Genomic DNA, 16,045 nt, shown 5'->3' with positions numbered 1-16,045 from the left:
GTGTCCCATGATGCCAATATCACTCCCACCAGGATGGAGCCTCAGCATTCCCAATAATCTTTTGGCAGCTTCCTTGGAACTGGAAACAGCTAGAGACAGACAGAATTGAAAATGCAAGAGCATAGTGCCTTATTTTATTAAAACAACTGCTTTAGACTCTCTGCTTCTGCTGTAGACTTTCTCTGCTAGTACAATTCTGTATTGTGGTTTCAAATGACAAGTATGTACATATCTCAATTTCAATACACCGACACATTACGTTCCTCCCCTTCTTAGTAAATGAGCAATATACCATGTTCCAAAGTGTAAACAATAAACTTAAGAACCATTTGAACATTCAACTTATTACATATTCTAACTCTTGTATTACTATATCAATGCGCAGAAGTATATACAATATAATGAAAATTTGTTCATCTTCTAAAAATAATTTACTTCATAATATAATCACTTTAGTATGGTGGAAGTCTCTCACGAGTAGGATGTCATCTAACTACAGGTTGGTGTCCTTTGACTCATGTTGGCCTTTATCTGATGTGTCCATGTTGATGTCAGAATTGATTCAATGTGTATGGATTTTCAGTGCTTTGAAGAATGATACATTTCATGTGGTGATTTGTGAACCATGATTTGTAGTGATCATTGATCTATTTGTGTTGGTCACAGCAAATGATTGGAAGTCGTAGGGGTTGCTTGCTTTCCAACATGACCATTTTATCCGTGCCTTGTGTGGTATTGCTGTAAATTTCAAGTTTCGCTCTGCATTTATTCTCATTCGATCCTTTAGTTCTCAATTGCCTTCCCCTACGTGTTGGTCATTAATTCTACTCGGTATCTCATGAAGACATGTGCACATTGGATGTGTAAAGATAGGTGTAGCTAGAGGCTTTCCAATAGTTGAGTGATGAATTGCTGTATAATTGTGAAGAAAGCAATACAGCATTTGCTCCCAAGCCTTACTTTCAGCTGCATCTGTGTGTATTTTTTCAAAATGTGCATTAAACTCGACTTCACCATTAACTCTCGGCCACTGGGGTATGATTTTTTAATGAGTAAATCCTAGATAGTTTACAAGTTTACTGAATTCATAGCAGTATCTTTTCATTGTGGGTGTCCTGGACCGCTTGGCCTTCAAGCTTCTGCACTACTGCCTGACCAGTTATCAATCCTTGGGTATTTGAAGGGATAAAGATGTAAGGACAGTGATGTGGTGGAGATGGGGTGGGGTAAAGTAAGAGGCAAATATTTACACCACCTGCAGATCACAAAGCTGAAGGGATTATGGGATGGGGGAGAAGTGGGATATAAGAAGGAGGATTAGGCATGCGAATACTGTCATAGTTGATGGTTTTAGCAGGTAGGTGACTATGGCCTCACATAGTATGGCAGCACATTCTCTGCTATTAGGGGAAGGACATACAGCTGTGCCTATTGACCATAGATTAGGTGCTGCTGCTTACACTTCTGAGTTATTTATCCTACAAGAGAGATTCGAGTGTATTAGTGAGTTTGGTGCAAGGTGTTTCGGTAATGGAATGATTGAATAATGATCAGTGTGTGAAACCTTCCTGTTTCTATGGAGTGGGTATGAAGGCAGGACCTGGAGGAAAGTGGGACAGGAATAATGGGCTAAAGTACTTTTGCCTCTGACTAACCTTGATGGAGGCAGGTTGGAAGCAGCTCTGGCTTGCATACCTGTTAGAAATATGCAGTAATCTACATATAAAGTGCTCAGTTGTAATGGGGACACTGCTGCCATCTTCTGAGCAGCTGGTGGGCCAATTGATGAGACCAAAACAAGGGCAGAAGACCAGGGAGCCTGCAAAGTCTCATTGAAGTCTTCTACCCTCCCTGTCTGTCCCCTCCCCAACAATGGCAGCACAGGGATCAGTGGGCTACTTCAACAGTCATGGGCCATCCTGTAGGGAGGTTTTCCCTTTCCGTAGTGTCATCCAGACTGCTGTGGCCACAGTTTTAAAAAGCAGAAACCTCTTCAGATTTTGGCTCAAGATGAAGGTGCTCTCACAGTTCACTGACTGCAATGACAGGCCCACCTCTGCCAAGAAGACTGTCCTTCCAAGACTGCAGGTGGTCTGATTGGGACTGCAGCCAGAGGAACCTGTCTAACATCCTTAGCTGTAAGGCAGACACAGAGACCACCTCCCATTAGATTGTGTCAGCAGGAATGCTGCCAGAAAATACAGAAGAATGAGCCAGAATTCATTCTGATCCATGATCACTTTTAAAGGCGAAAGATCCTGCCCTTGTCACAGGTTATGAGTGTGAGGCTCACACCTAAATTCTAAGAGTGTGAGAATGAAGTGAGATCATGATAATGATGAGCCAGGATTGATTGAGATTATTGGTGCAGGAATGAAGGTAGGTGCTGCATTGAGTAATATGTGATGCTAGTGTATCAGGTGTGAGGATATGGCATGTGAAGATGCATTCAAAGAGCAAAGAAAATTATAGCACAAGAACAGGCACTTCAGCCCTCCAATCCTGCACTGACCATGCTGCCTGACTTAATTAAAACCCTCTATCCTTCTGGGGATGATATCCTTCTATTCCCATCCTATTCATGTACTTATCAAGATGTCCACTATCTCCCTCGGCAACGAGTTCCAGGCACCGACTACTCTCTGTGTAAAAAGTCTGCCTCGTACACCTCTTTTAAACCTTGTCCATCACACCTTAAACCTATGGCCCCTAGTAATTGACTCTTCCATCCTGGGAAAAGATTTCTGACTATCCACTCTGTCCATGCCTCTCATAATCTTGTAGGCTTCTATCAAGTCTCCCCTCAACCTCTGTCACTCCAGTGAGAACAAACCAAGTTTCTTCAACCTCTTCTCATAGCTAATGCCCTCCATACCAGGCAACGTCCTGGTAAATCTTTTCTGTACCCTCTTCAAAGCCTCCACATCCTTCTGGTGGTGTCAGAATTGAACACTATATTCCAAGTGCAGCCTAAATAAGGTTCTATAAAACTGCAACATGACTTGCCAATTTTTAAACTCAATGCCCTGGCCAATGAAGGCAAGCATTCCGTATGCCTTCTTGACTACCTTCTCCACCTGCACTGCCACTTTCAGTGACCTGTGTATTTGTACACCAAGATCCCTTTGCCAATCAATACTCTTAAGGGTTCTGCCATTTACTGTATATTTCCTATCTGTATTAGACCTTCCAAAATGAATTGCCTCACATTTGTCCGGATTAAACTTCAGTAAATGTGAGGCATTCATGGGCCTTGAGCATTCATGGGAGATTGTTCAACATCTTAAGATACAGTGATTTTCCCAAAAATGACAAAGTGTCATAACAGCAAGAAAACCAGAGCGATCCATACTGGACTGTCCAGCGTGGTCCGGACCACAATCATCCCACACTTAGTCATCTTTTGGGGCAGTGATGAATTACGCGCCAGTTCTGGGAGGGGCAATGCCTAAACACACCAGTGAGCCCGGCTACAAAGCAATCAGGCGGCATTTTCAAAGGGTGTCCCAATCTCACTGAGCACTGGGAGCCCCTCCTTCCCATTATGGACCTCATTGGCAGCATGTTTCTCCATCCCCTCCCCAACACAGATCGCCGGCATCAGGGCACTGGGACCCTCCCAGTGGGTCCCCCTTCATGGCAGACATCATGTCCCCTGACAACCTGAGGGCTTCAGTGGCTTTCGAGCCCTCGGGCGTTGTCATCATGCCTGGTCTCCACCAGTGGAGACCAGTCGTGATTTTTGCCAGGCTTGCGCCGTGCCTGAGGGTTCGAAGAACCCAGGAGCTGGAAGAATCCAGTTTGCACCAGGAGAAAGGGACTGAGACGATTGCAAGCCATTTGGCGCCAGGCACGAAGCCCATTTTTAGGCCCGCACACAATTTTTCGGGATCGCTCAATCTGAACCAGGTGCAGTGAGGCCAGGAGATCACCCCACAATATACATGATAGACAAGGATTCTGGGGCTAGAATGCTGGCACTGATCATAATGGTGGCCTGATCTCACTTCCTTCACAGTAGTTGTCTGGATGTCCTTGCCCCCTATGGATCGAGGACCTCTCTCTTCCTACGCACCTCCCACATCAAAACTGCATCATAAGAATTTCAAACCCCCTCTTGGTAAGCTGTGCCATTCTTGTCTTTTTCTCTGGGGAAATTCACTGCTAGAATGACATCCAGCAACCCCTCCTGACTGTCTTTTGAGAGAATCAGGCTATCTTTAGAAGACATAGGTTAGATTGAACCCATGTTAGCTCCAAACAATTTTAAGTTCCCTGTTTCGACGTGCAGCCTTTCAGCTGTGCCCTTAGCATTGTTGCACACCACAACCATGTAAAAAGAAAGCAGCACAAAATTTGCACTCTGCCTGTATATGTGTTTCAGGCACCTGTTTTGGTTCTTGCTGAATTTTATGGCTGTACACCATGGAACACCAATACCTTAATAAACTAATTGGATAAATACTGTCAGGAGAAATATTTTCTTGGCCATACAGAAAGGGCAGGGGAATGGGACTATGGATAACTCTTTCAAACAGCTAACACAGAAATTATGGACCAATGGGCCTCTTTCAGTGCTGTATGATGCTGTGATTCTCTAATAATGGTGCAGTGAGTACCATTATGAACAGGTGAATGAATGCAGCAACAGCACACCAACATGAAGCATCCAGCAAATAAATAAATTCATGGAGAAGCAATTGCCAGTAAATTAGAAAAAAATGCTAAAGCACGGGGTGCCTGAGTAAATCAATAGATTAATGGACAAGAGAGAAAGAATTAATTATTAGACAAGAGGCACACCAACAAATCAATAAGTTAATGGAGCAGTTAGGATAAGTGAATTAATACCAACCTCCAAACTCTGCCATCAGTTTATGCCCACTCAGTCACTAACTGCCTTGTCTGGTTTCATCAGCAGTTGACTTTACAAGATATGCGGATCAGGTGCCTGTTTTCCACCTATAAAGGTAAAGTGAACAAAAAAAAACTTCAGGGCTTGTTCTCAAGCACTTAAATAATTCACACTTGAAAAGGATAACTGTTCTTTAAAAACACACTTGGCCACTAAATGTTGGATGAACAATGATGGAGTAGGTGGCCTGAGGTCATGGTGGGGATATGAGTGTCACAGGGTCAGGAGTCATAGGTTACAACCTGGACTGGTGTACAAAACCCAAGATCTAATTGCAGGAAATCAACGATTGTCTCCAAAGAGGATAAGGGATACATCCAGAGAAGCACTGCTGGGGGCAATAGAGTGCTTCATGCAGGCACCTGTGCTCGAAGGCTTTGAGCAGGTGAGGAAGACATATTTTGACCTTTGTTGAAAGCACAGCTGATGGTAAATGCCAGGGTATTCCAAAACCTAAATGGCAACTCTGGAATGCTTGCTCTCAACTTTATCTTTGCAATTTGGCATAATTTACTGACAAGTGAAGGATGTCCCAGATAATTTTGTGATGATTTTAAACAAAATAAATGCTTGTTAAACAGCAAAACACACAAAATTAAAGTCAACTAAAACTACATTTAATTATATTAATGGCTATCCACAATATCTTTAAATTTACCCACTTCAAATCTTTCTAATTTTTTAACGTCAGAGCTAAATCTTCCCAAATAACATCCCATAGGTTTTAAAACTTATAATCAGAATCCAGCAATAGTTACCACACATGGCACCCATATTTTTTGGAGTTGCTTCTGATTTAAACAGACTTTCTCCAGATACAGCTTGCTACGTGGGCTGCAGTCTCAAAACAATCCTCTTGCATCGGGTGAATTTACCTCTAATACGCTGTTTTTTCTTTTGATTTTACCTTTTCTGAACTAAACTTCTCAGAAGTCACTTCTAACTACCTTTATTACATGAGTTCACCTTTCAGAATGTAAATGTGAAATGCATGCCAATCTTCTCTTTTGAATTTTTACCATCTCTATTTTAGATTTTGACACTCCATCTCCCACTGTTACCAATTTGCCTTCAGTAAAAATTAGTTCACAGTACTGTTAGACTGATCAGCATCTCAAAACCCTAGTTCCATCAACCCAGCCAATCTGTCTTTTCTTTTTCCAATTTCCTTGACAAAAATACCTTTTTTTTGTTTTAACCATACAACCACCAAAACACATTCTCAATTATTGGCTTTGTTAATGGTCCTATTTTATCACATCCTAACACCTAGCCAAGCTTACCAGGCAATGTATATACCATGTGACATCCTACCAGAACAGCATTGAAAATCAGAAGTAAAATGAAGAAATGTCAAAACATTCAATAGGTCTGGCAGCATCTGTAGAGAGAGAAACTGAGGTTTCAGATTGATGACCTTTCATTAGAATACCTCCATGGATTGACTTGTCAAGCTTCTTCATTGTTTGTTACTATAAACCTGATGCAACATATAAGCGTTAGCAGTTGCAGACAGAGTAGCAGAGAGTGTGGAAAACTAGGGAGCATTCATGGAATTTCGGACCATGATCCCCTAATAAGAAAAGTGCCGTCAAGATATTGGACATGAAGGCTATGAATTGAGTGAACATGTAGATAGAGGCCTCCCTCAGATTCATGGCTAATATTTGTTTATCATTACGTAATTCCTTATTTACTTATTCATTCATCCCCTAAAAGACTAGTCAACATTGTCACATTCTGTAAATCTTTATGAGGTGCAATAAAGATTTTCTTCCTGAAAGCATGGTAAAGACTTTGCTTTTCTCATCTAGAGACCGAGAGATGGCAATTACTGAGACAACACTGTAGCTTCAGCCTAACGTCTCACAGCCCAATGTGGCAACAACTGTATCACACAGTGACAAACATTCATGGAGGATAAAAAATTGTGACAAAGTGAGACGTTGTTTGATAGATCAAGATCAATCCATCATAGAATCATTTGAATGTATACCATACAGCCTGTGACTTTAAAAGTTTTTCACAGGTCTCACAACCAATTTCTGTCCAGTACTTCATGATGGATCAACACACACACACACACACACACACACACACACACACACACACACACACACACACACACACACACACACACACACACACACCCTCTTGAGAAGCATCCCATAGCCAAAGTTCTAATATTGCAAATACCATGATTAGTATTGCAGTCTAGGGTGGTCTACATCCTTTGGATTTATCAAACTGCAAAATCATACTAAGAAGCTATAATTGCCCTACAGTTGTCCTGGCCTCACCTTCACACAGTTTTCTGACCACAATGAGAAAATGATCAGTAGGAGGAGGATGATGGTAGTGGCTGTGGTTGTGGTGATAACAATTTACATGGCTGATGTAGATATCTCTATGGCAATTCCAGTTCCCAATCTTCCTGCCATCTCACTCACAGCAAAATCTACATTTGTAAAGGACCAGACAGGAAATCCATCACTAGGATGGTACCTTCATTCAAAAGTCCACCTTCAGAACCAATGAGGGCAATTCTAAAAAAAAGCATTGACACAACAGCTTCCTACCTTCAGGCAAGTAGGAATGGAATAATGCTAAACTGGTGCTGTGATGTGTCTGCAGAAGTGGTGGAGGAAGGTTATAAGAGGCATATGACATGACATTCCATTTTCTTTCTCAGTTGAACTGATGGCTTAAAAAACTTAGCACAAGAAATACTACTTGAGGCAGGGGTTTCCATTGTGGAAGAATGATATATCTTTTAAAACATCATAGAGATGTAGAAATGCATGTAAGTTTTAAAAGATGTGGGGGGCATGTCAAATATTTTTGTGGTTTATGTTCTGACTATGATCTTAGTATCAATGTGTATTTCCTTGTTTCCTGGATAACACTGGTTTATAAAACACAGTTGAGGTTATTCTGCCATTTTTTGCATCCTTCCATCCATATGGACATTAGCACCTGTGGCTATTACAAGCAGCAAACATTGATTTTTGATGATGAGATTTAATCTCATTACACCAGAAACTATGCATGTTTTTAACAGTGATGTTCCCATTATGGCTGTTAATTTTTTTTTAAAGATCAACAGATTATTTATATACCGCCTCAGGTAATCTTAACTTTTAAGCATTGTTTCTCTCTACCTTTCACAGTGCCAAGTTTTATTAAAACAAGTTCCTAATAGCACAATTGGGAGAATTATAGTAAGCCAAGTTGAAAGAACATTCCAGATATTCCACCACTATTCCAGAGCTGGCTATGGACAATGTATTAATTTTCAAAGTGATTTGTTAATTATTTTTCACTAATGTTTTGCAAACTAAAACTTAAATATGTAAAACCTATACAAATTTTAGGCTGCAGATGGGATTATCAATGACCATCCTCAACAAGAGAGGATCTAACCATCGTCCCATGACATTCAATGGCATTACCAGTGTTGAATTCTTATTATTAACATCCTAGGGAAAACCATTGTCCAGAAACTGGACTGGTTTAGCCATATAAATACTGTGGCTACCAGAGCAGGTCAAAGGCTAGGAATCCTGCAATGAGTAACTCACCGCCTGACCCCATCAAGGCACAAGTCAGGAGTGTAATCAAATACTGTCCACTTGCCTGGATGAGTGCAGATCTAATGTCATTCAGGAAGCTTGACACCATCCAGAACAAAGCAGCCCACTTCTTTGCTATCCCTTCCACGAACATGCAATTGCTCCACCACCAATAAACAGTGGCAGCCATGTGTACCATCTACAAGATGCGCTGCAGGAACTCACCAAAGTTATTTAGGCAGCCCCTTCCAAGCTATTATCATCTAGAAGGATAGGAGCAGCAGATATCTGGGTACACCACCACTTGTAGGTTCCCTACCAAGCCACTCACCACCCTGACTTGGAAATATAGCTGTTCCTTCACAGTCACTGGGTCAGAATTCTGGAACTCCATCTCTAACTGCACTGTTGGTGTATCTACACTTCAGATTCAAGAAAGCAGCTCACCACCATCTTCTCAAAGGCAACTGGGAATGGGCATTGAATGCTTATTGAGCCAGTGGCGCCCAAATACTGCAAAGGAATTTTAAAAACTCAAATAGGTTCTATTGATCAATATTAAATAACACGATTATGTAAAACTACTGGGTATCAAGTATTGGGTATTGATTAGGTTTTGTAAGAACAGTTTGCCAGCACTGGGTGTGAGGTTTTGGTAGAGAAATCAGCTCTGCAATAAACAGTCCTCGTCTCAATGTCTTCTTCACAACTAGGCTTGGGGAGTTCCTCTAACACTATATACATCTCCACCACGCTGCCCCCCCGCTCCGGCACTTTTGTTACAAATGAAATCTTGAACTATTTTCATAGATTGGAACATGGGAACGCAGGACTTAAAACCAAGAGTCGGCCATTTGGCCTTTTAAGCCATATTTGACATTCCATAAGGCCATGGCTGATCTGGTTGTGGTCTCAACTCCACTCTTCCCATTACCCTTGACTCCCTTGCCTAACTCTGCCTTGAATAAATTCAATGATCCAACCTCCACTGCGTTCTAGTGAACAGAATTCTACAGAATAATGAATCTCTAAAAGAAAAATGTTTCCCACACCTCTGTCTTAAAAGAGAGACCTCTTATTTTTAAACCGCACCTCCGAGTTCAAGTTTCTCCAATCTGTACATCTGAAGGAATAATAGTGGAGCTGTTCAGAAAGTTAGTGAATCGTGCAACTAAAGCACTAATTGCTTTGGAGTATTTCCTATGATTAGATTCTATGTGGTTTTCAAAACGTCAGTGCTGTAGCTATAACTTCCCTAGGAAAATATGATTGGCAAGTCTATTTTGTTTGTGGTTTTGTTAATGACTGTAAAATTCCTATTACTTTAATCATTTGACCCTCAATTCCTGTTTAAAGGTTCTCCATGAAAATGTACCTGTTCCTGGGGAACAGTCCAGTTAAGCAGTTTTTGATGTTCTCTTTTCATTCCATGTAAGGCAAAGTTTTGCTTTAAAAAGCACCACCATAGAATCCAGTTACAACTTGTGTTGATACATTTTGTGCTTGAACTGGTCAGTGACCACCCATCCACCCCCCACCCCCAGCCATCCCCACACCACTACCTCCTCCAGGATGAACACTTCCCATCAACTACCACCCTCTGTCTTCTTGCAGCTAGCCAATTTCTGATCCAAACTGCTAAATCACCCTGAATCCCATGCCTCCGTATCTTCAGCTTACCATGGGGAACCTTATCAAACGCTTTACCAAAATCCATGTACACCACATCAACTGCTTTACTCTCATCCACCTCTTTGGTCACCTTCTCAAAGAACTCAATAAGATTTGTGAGGCACAACATACCCTTCACAAAACCATGCTTTCTAGATGATTATAAATCCTATCTCTTATAATCCTTTCCAAAACTTTGCCCACAACAGAAGTAAGGCTCACTGGTCTATAATTACCAGGGTTGTCTCTACTCCCCTTCTTGATCAACGGGACAACATTTGCTATCCTCCAGTCTTCTGGCACTATTCTTGTAGACAATGATGACCTGAAGATCAAAGCCAAAGCTCTGCAATCTCCTCTCTAGCCTCCCAGAGAATCCTAGGATAAATCCCACCTGGCCCAGAGGTAACTTAATCAAGGTATATAAGGTGATCAGAGGATTAGATAGGATGGACAGTGACAGCCTTTTTCTTCACATGGAGATGGCTAGCATGAGGGGACATAGTTTTAAATTGAGGGGCGATAGATATAGGACAGATGTCAGACGTAGGTTCTTTACTCAGAAAGTAGTAAGGGCGTGGAATGTCCTGCCTGCATCAGTAGTGGATTCACCAACATTAAGGGTGTTTAAATGGTCATTGGATAAACATATGGATGATATTGGAATAGTGTAGGTTAGATGGGCTTTAGATTGGTTTCACAAGTCGGCGCAACACCGAGGGCTGAAGGGTCTGTACTACGCTGTAATGTTCTATGTTCTACGTTTTATGTTCTATGTCCTCATACCCACAGCTGCGACAACTGGCCATCTCATGGAACTATCACTCCTCCAAGATCATGGCATATATGGCCTTCAAAAAGAAAAAAAGTCTTACTAACTGCCTCTTCCCCTCTCGCTGCCTCTGCCAAATAGCAGAGCCAGAGGGCCCCCCAGAATCTCTCCAGATTCAGGAGCCTATCTATAATCCCAAAGTGAATGTCAAGACTACCTCTTGCCCTTTAGTTTGGGCATTCCTTAAAACATACTGATGATTGTGTCTGGAATACATCATGTGGGATTGGGACAGATCTCCACATCAGCTTTCCACTCCTACAATGGAAGTTCAGTCTTTAGTGTCACCATATACATTGGCTGTGGAAACTGTTAAAACAGTCAAGAGCAGTGAATAACGTGGAATACAAAATTCCAGTTAATTATAATTAGAATTTTGGCCCTGGAGGGAGTGCAGAGGAGGTTTACTAGGCTGATACCAGAGTTGAGGGGATTGAGCTATGAGGAGAGGCTGAATAAACTAGGCTTGTACTCGTTAGAGTTGAGAAGAATGAGGGGAGATCTCATTGAGACGTATAAGATGATGAATGGGATGGATAGGATAGAGGTGGAGAGACTCTTCCCGCTCAAAAAAGACAGTAGGACTAGGGGGCACAGCCTCAAGATAAAGGGGAGGCAGTTTAGAACGGAGTTGAGGAGGAACTTCTTCACTCAAAGGGTGGTGAATCTCTGGAATTCTCTGCCCGTTGAAGTGGTGGAGGCTGCCTCGCTAAATATTTTTAAGAAGCGGGTTGATGGGTTCTTGATAAGAGAGGGGATTAAGGGTTATGGGGAGAGGGCGGGAAAGTGGAACTGAGCCACAACAGATCAGCCATGATCTTATTGAATGGCGGGGCAGGCTCGAAGGGCTAGATGGCCTACTCCTGCTCCTATTTCTTATGTTCTTATGTTCTTAATTAGTGAACACACAAATCAGCGCAATTATAGTAGTTATCATTCTGCATATATTTTTCCTCAGTGGCATTGCCATTATTATAAATGAGAATTAGTCTAATGGACAAGTTATTGAATTTTTCTGCCCGTCATGAACATATTAAAAGTGAACTAACCAACATATACATGATAATGAAAGCCAATGATTACTGCCTTTAGTCTGATTGCATTTGCCAACTTTAAAAGCAATCCCATGCACAGTTAGATTTGCACGTGTTAATAAAAAGCTAATACAGGTAAGCGAATGAAATATTGATCTTTATCTCGAAGGAGGATGGAAAACATGAGGAGTGATGCTACAGTTGTGCAGAACTTTGGTTGGACTACATCTCGAATACTACATTCAATTTTGGGTGCAGAACTTTGGGAAAGATATAAGCCATACAGCACAGAATCACCTTATTTTATGGTGTCAGGTTGCATAAAATTGGCCAATGCTCCCTTGTGTTTTGAAAATTGAGGGGTGATGCAATCAAGTTCATGAATTCAAATTCCACTATGGATAGTAATAACATTGAATCTGTGTTCAATTCCCGGCTCGGGTCACTGTCTGTGTGGAGTTTGCACATTCTCCCTGTGTCTGTGTGGGTTTCCTCCCACACTCCAAAGATGTCGGGCTAGGTTGATTGGCTATGCTAAAATTGCCCCTTAGTGTCCTGGGATGTGTAGGTTAGAGGGATTAGTGGTAAGTGTGTAAGGATATGGGGATAGGACCTGGGTGGGATTGTGGTTGGTGCAGACTCAATGGGCCAAAGGGCCTGTTTCTGCACTGTGGGGTTCTATGAATCTAATAAATCTAGTAATTTGTGAGCCTGCACCAGAAAAAAGGATTACTACATGGTGATCCTTAATGCATCCAGGCAAGGAAACAAAGCATGTCACCCATATTCCAAGAGAACACATTTCATATGGCTTTATTGAATAAAACTCATCCAATTTTAGGTTCAAATTTCATAGAATGGGCATTCCATTTCATTTTAAACAGAACTGTATGGGAGCCCTGTTTTAGAAGCTTTTAACGCAAGATTGAATGGTAATATGCAGATCCTCTATTCATTTGGCACCCTGAGAAATCAGGTGGAGGAATTCCATATGATAAGCTGGCATTACCTGTATCATAAAAGAAAACCTGAAGATCTGAAAATTGGAGGGAGCATCTTGGACTGTTTTAGTTTGCATTTTCTACAAGTGATTTTCCCCTATTTATTTAAACAAAAGAGAAAATTGGTTGGTGAATGCCAAAGCAAAAATATCTCAGTCTTGGGGTTTAAATCAGCAAAAGACAGTGTGGCAATTTTTAAGGTGAGGGAACCTTTAGGTAAGGGAAATTAACCTTCAATGCTCTTGGCTGAAGTATGCAATATTTGTCATTTTTTTGTTGTGCTTAGTAACTCTTTATGTCTAATTTGCAAGTATAATTACTTAAGCCTTTATGACACATGTCTCCATCTGATTTTTCAACTCTTACCAATCAAATTACTCTTACAAAACCAAACGAAACCTATTGGGACTGATCTTTCATAAATGAAACAATGATAGAAAAGTTTTCTCTCATAGTTAAATTTGTAAAAGAAAACCCTAATTGCAGGAATTAACTTTGACAAAGATAAACATGGATGAATGTCTTGGAAAATGCTGAGTCTATACATGCAGCAATTATTTTTGCTGCCAACGTAGAAGAGGTGAAATATTAATTGATGAAGACAATGTGCAAATGTGCCCCAGTGTATTACAGAAAGCGCAACAAATTTTATTATATTTCTTTTATTCTAAGCCAAATTCTCAGCAGCCATTATGTGCCGTGGGAATGAAGACTAGATTACAAAGTAAATCTCAAATGAACAGTTGAAAGATAAATGCATTCATTAGGAAAACCAAATTCTTTCACAAAACTCAAGAACACAAAACACAACAAGAAACTATGATATAAATCGATATATTTAGTTTTATGATGTAATGGGGGCTTTATAGGCCAAGAATTTGAAGCTTCATAAGTGTCCAAGAGGTTTCTTTGGTATTGCTGGGTGTAGAGATATCTTTGTTAGTTTGCCATTCATTATTTAATGCTAACTTTTGCTCAGTGAAGTACCCACACTTTAAAATTAAAAGATTTGGGAACATCATTAAGGTATATCCTCTAAAACATTACAACACTTCAATATATTAACATAACATCATTTTTCTGAGGAAAAAATAAAGTATTTTTGTTCTGTGTTCTTTCATGTCACCAAACAGCTTGTATAGTTGTACAAGTTTAAAATACAGTGCAAGAATTTACAGAACATTTACAATGTCAGAGTAGGTAAGGCAAGATGTTAATCAAAAAAGTAATTTACCTTTGATTGCCTTCTGGCAGTCATTCTTTCTTATTCAATCATTCTTTGTACTTTCAGTAATACATTGAGGCATTTTTGCACATTGTCTTCATCAATTTATATTCGTTCATCATTGTTTAAGTGGATGACCAATTCAGCAAACTGTCATCATTGTCTTCTTCACTTTCATCTCATTGCAATGACAGCAAAAATAATTGCTGCAACCATAAACTCGGCAGTTTCCAATGTAATCATCCCTGTTGATCTTTGTAAAAGTTAATGCCTGCAATTAGGGCTTTCATGTCTCTGTTTACATTCTTAACTACAAGAAGAAAATCTTCCATAGTTGTTTCACTCATGAAAGATCAGATCATGCATGACAATTAATCTGCCCAACCTGCACAGCATTGATGGATCTTGTTTAAGAACATAGGAAAAAGAGAAAACTGTTTAACCCCTGGAGCTTGTTCTGCCATTTAACTAGATCTATGACCTAACTCCATATCCCTTCATATCCCTGGCTAGCAACAATCTGTCAATCTTAATGTCGTGTCAATGTGCTTATTTCAAATAGTGGCTGGAGAGTCAGCAAGAGGTTCGCATAACCTCTTTTGGGAAAGGCACCTGACAGGTCAGTAATTAAAGACCCCTGGAGTGGAAGAGCCAAGACAAGGGCAGTCAACAATCAGAGGCCAGTGATTCTATTGCACAGCAGTGCCACTGGGGAGATGGTGGTTTCTGCTGGTACGACACACACAGAATGCCTAGAAACATGGATAGACCCAGGCCACAGATTAGTGATGATGGGAGGACTGTTGCAGGATGGGATCACAGGGGAGGGGGGACGGAGCAAGGAGCAAGCCTTCCCATTTCCAGGTTTGTTGATCAGGTACTGGGTGCCTTTGAATGAGGTGGTAGAATGGGCGGGCAGTTCATGGAACTTCCTGCCACGAACTTAATCAGAGTTAAGATGGAAAGGTGGAAGGATCTCCACTCACTACCCTCCCGCCTGATTAAATGAACCCTCTACTGCCAAGCTTGCCAGTAGGAGGGCACAAAAATGGCACCACATCTAAAAAAGGACATACTTGCATTGGAGGCAGTACATCACAGTATCACTTAATTGGTTCCTGGGATAAGAGAGTTATCCTATGATCAGAGACGGAATAAATTGGTCCTCTCAATAAGCATACAAGATACTTAAGATCTTTAACAGGGTAGACACTGAAAGGTTGCCTCCCCGGATGAGGAACCTATAAACCTAGGGGCACAGTCTCAGAATGCAAGGTCTAGCATTCAAGATTGAGATGGGGAGAAATTTCTTTACTTAGATTGTTTGGAATCCTTTAGCCTCGAGGATTGAAAATATTCCATTGTTGAATACACTCAAGACAGTGAAAATACTCAACAATAGAATGCCTACAATTATAACAGATCAAGGGTGATTCGATGAGGGTTCAGAAAAAAGAGTTTACTGCCAACACAAAGATTACCGATGTATACAAATAGGGTCCGACAGAATAACTATGTGACTGTCCATCACTCCTCCCTGGCTCTAATTGCCAATCTTTCCTGACCCAAATATTTCCTTTATACTTGATTGGCTAAGCTTTCTGCCTCGACACTCAATAGGGACTTGCACGAGCAGGGAATGCTCCTTTAAAGGGGCCATGCTACCACAATAATCCACTGGGCTAGAGAATGGATAGATTTTTGGGTGCTGAGGGAATCAATGTGTTTAAGAGTGCATGGAAGAGTAATGTTGAGACAGAGATCAACCATGAGTTTATTGAAAGGTGGAGCAGGT

This window comes from Carcharhinus amblyrhynchos, chromosome 9 (assembly GCF_965287045.1).
Source record: "Carcharhinus amblyrhynchos chromosome 9, sCarAmb.v2.hapA, whole genome shotgun sequence".
Taxonomy (NCBI): domain Eukaryota; kingdom Metazoa; phylum Chordata; class Chondrichthyes; order Carcharhiniformes; family Carcharhinidae; genus Carcharhinus; species Carcharhinus amblyrhynchos.
The sequence above is the reverse complement of the archived record's forward strand: the minus strand, read 5'-3'. Positions refer to the sequence as shown.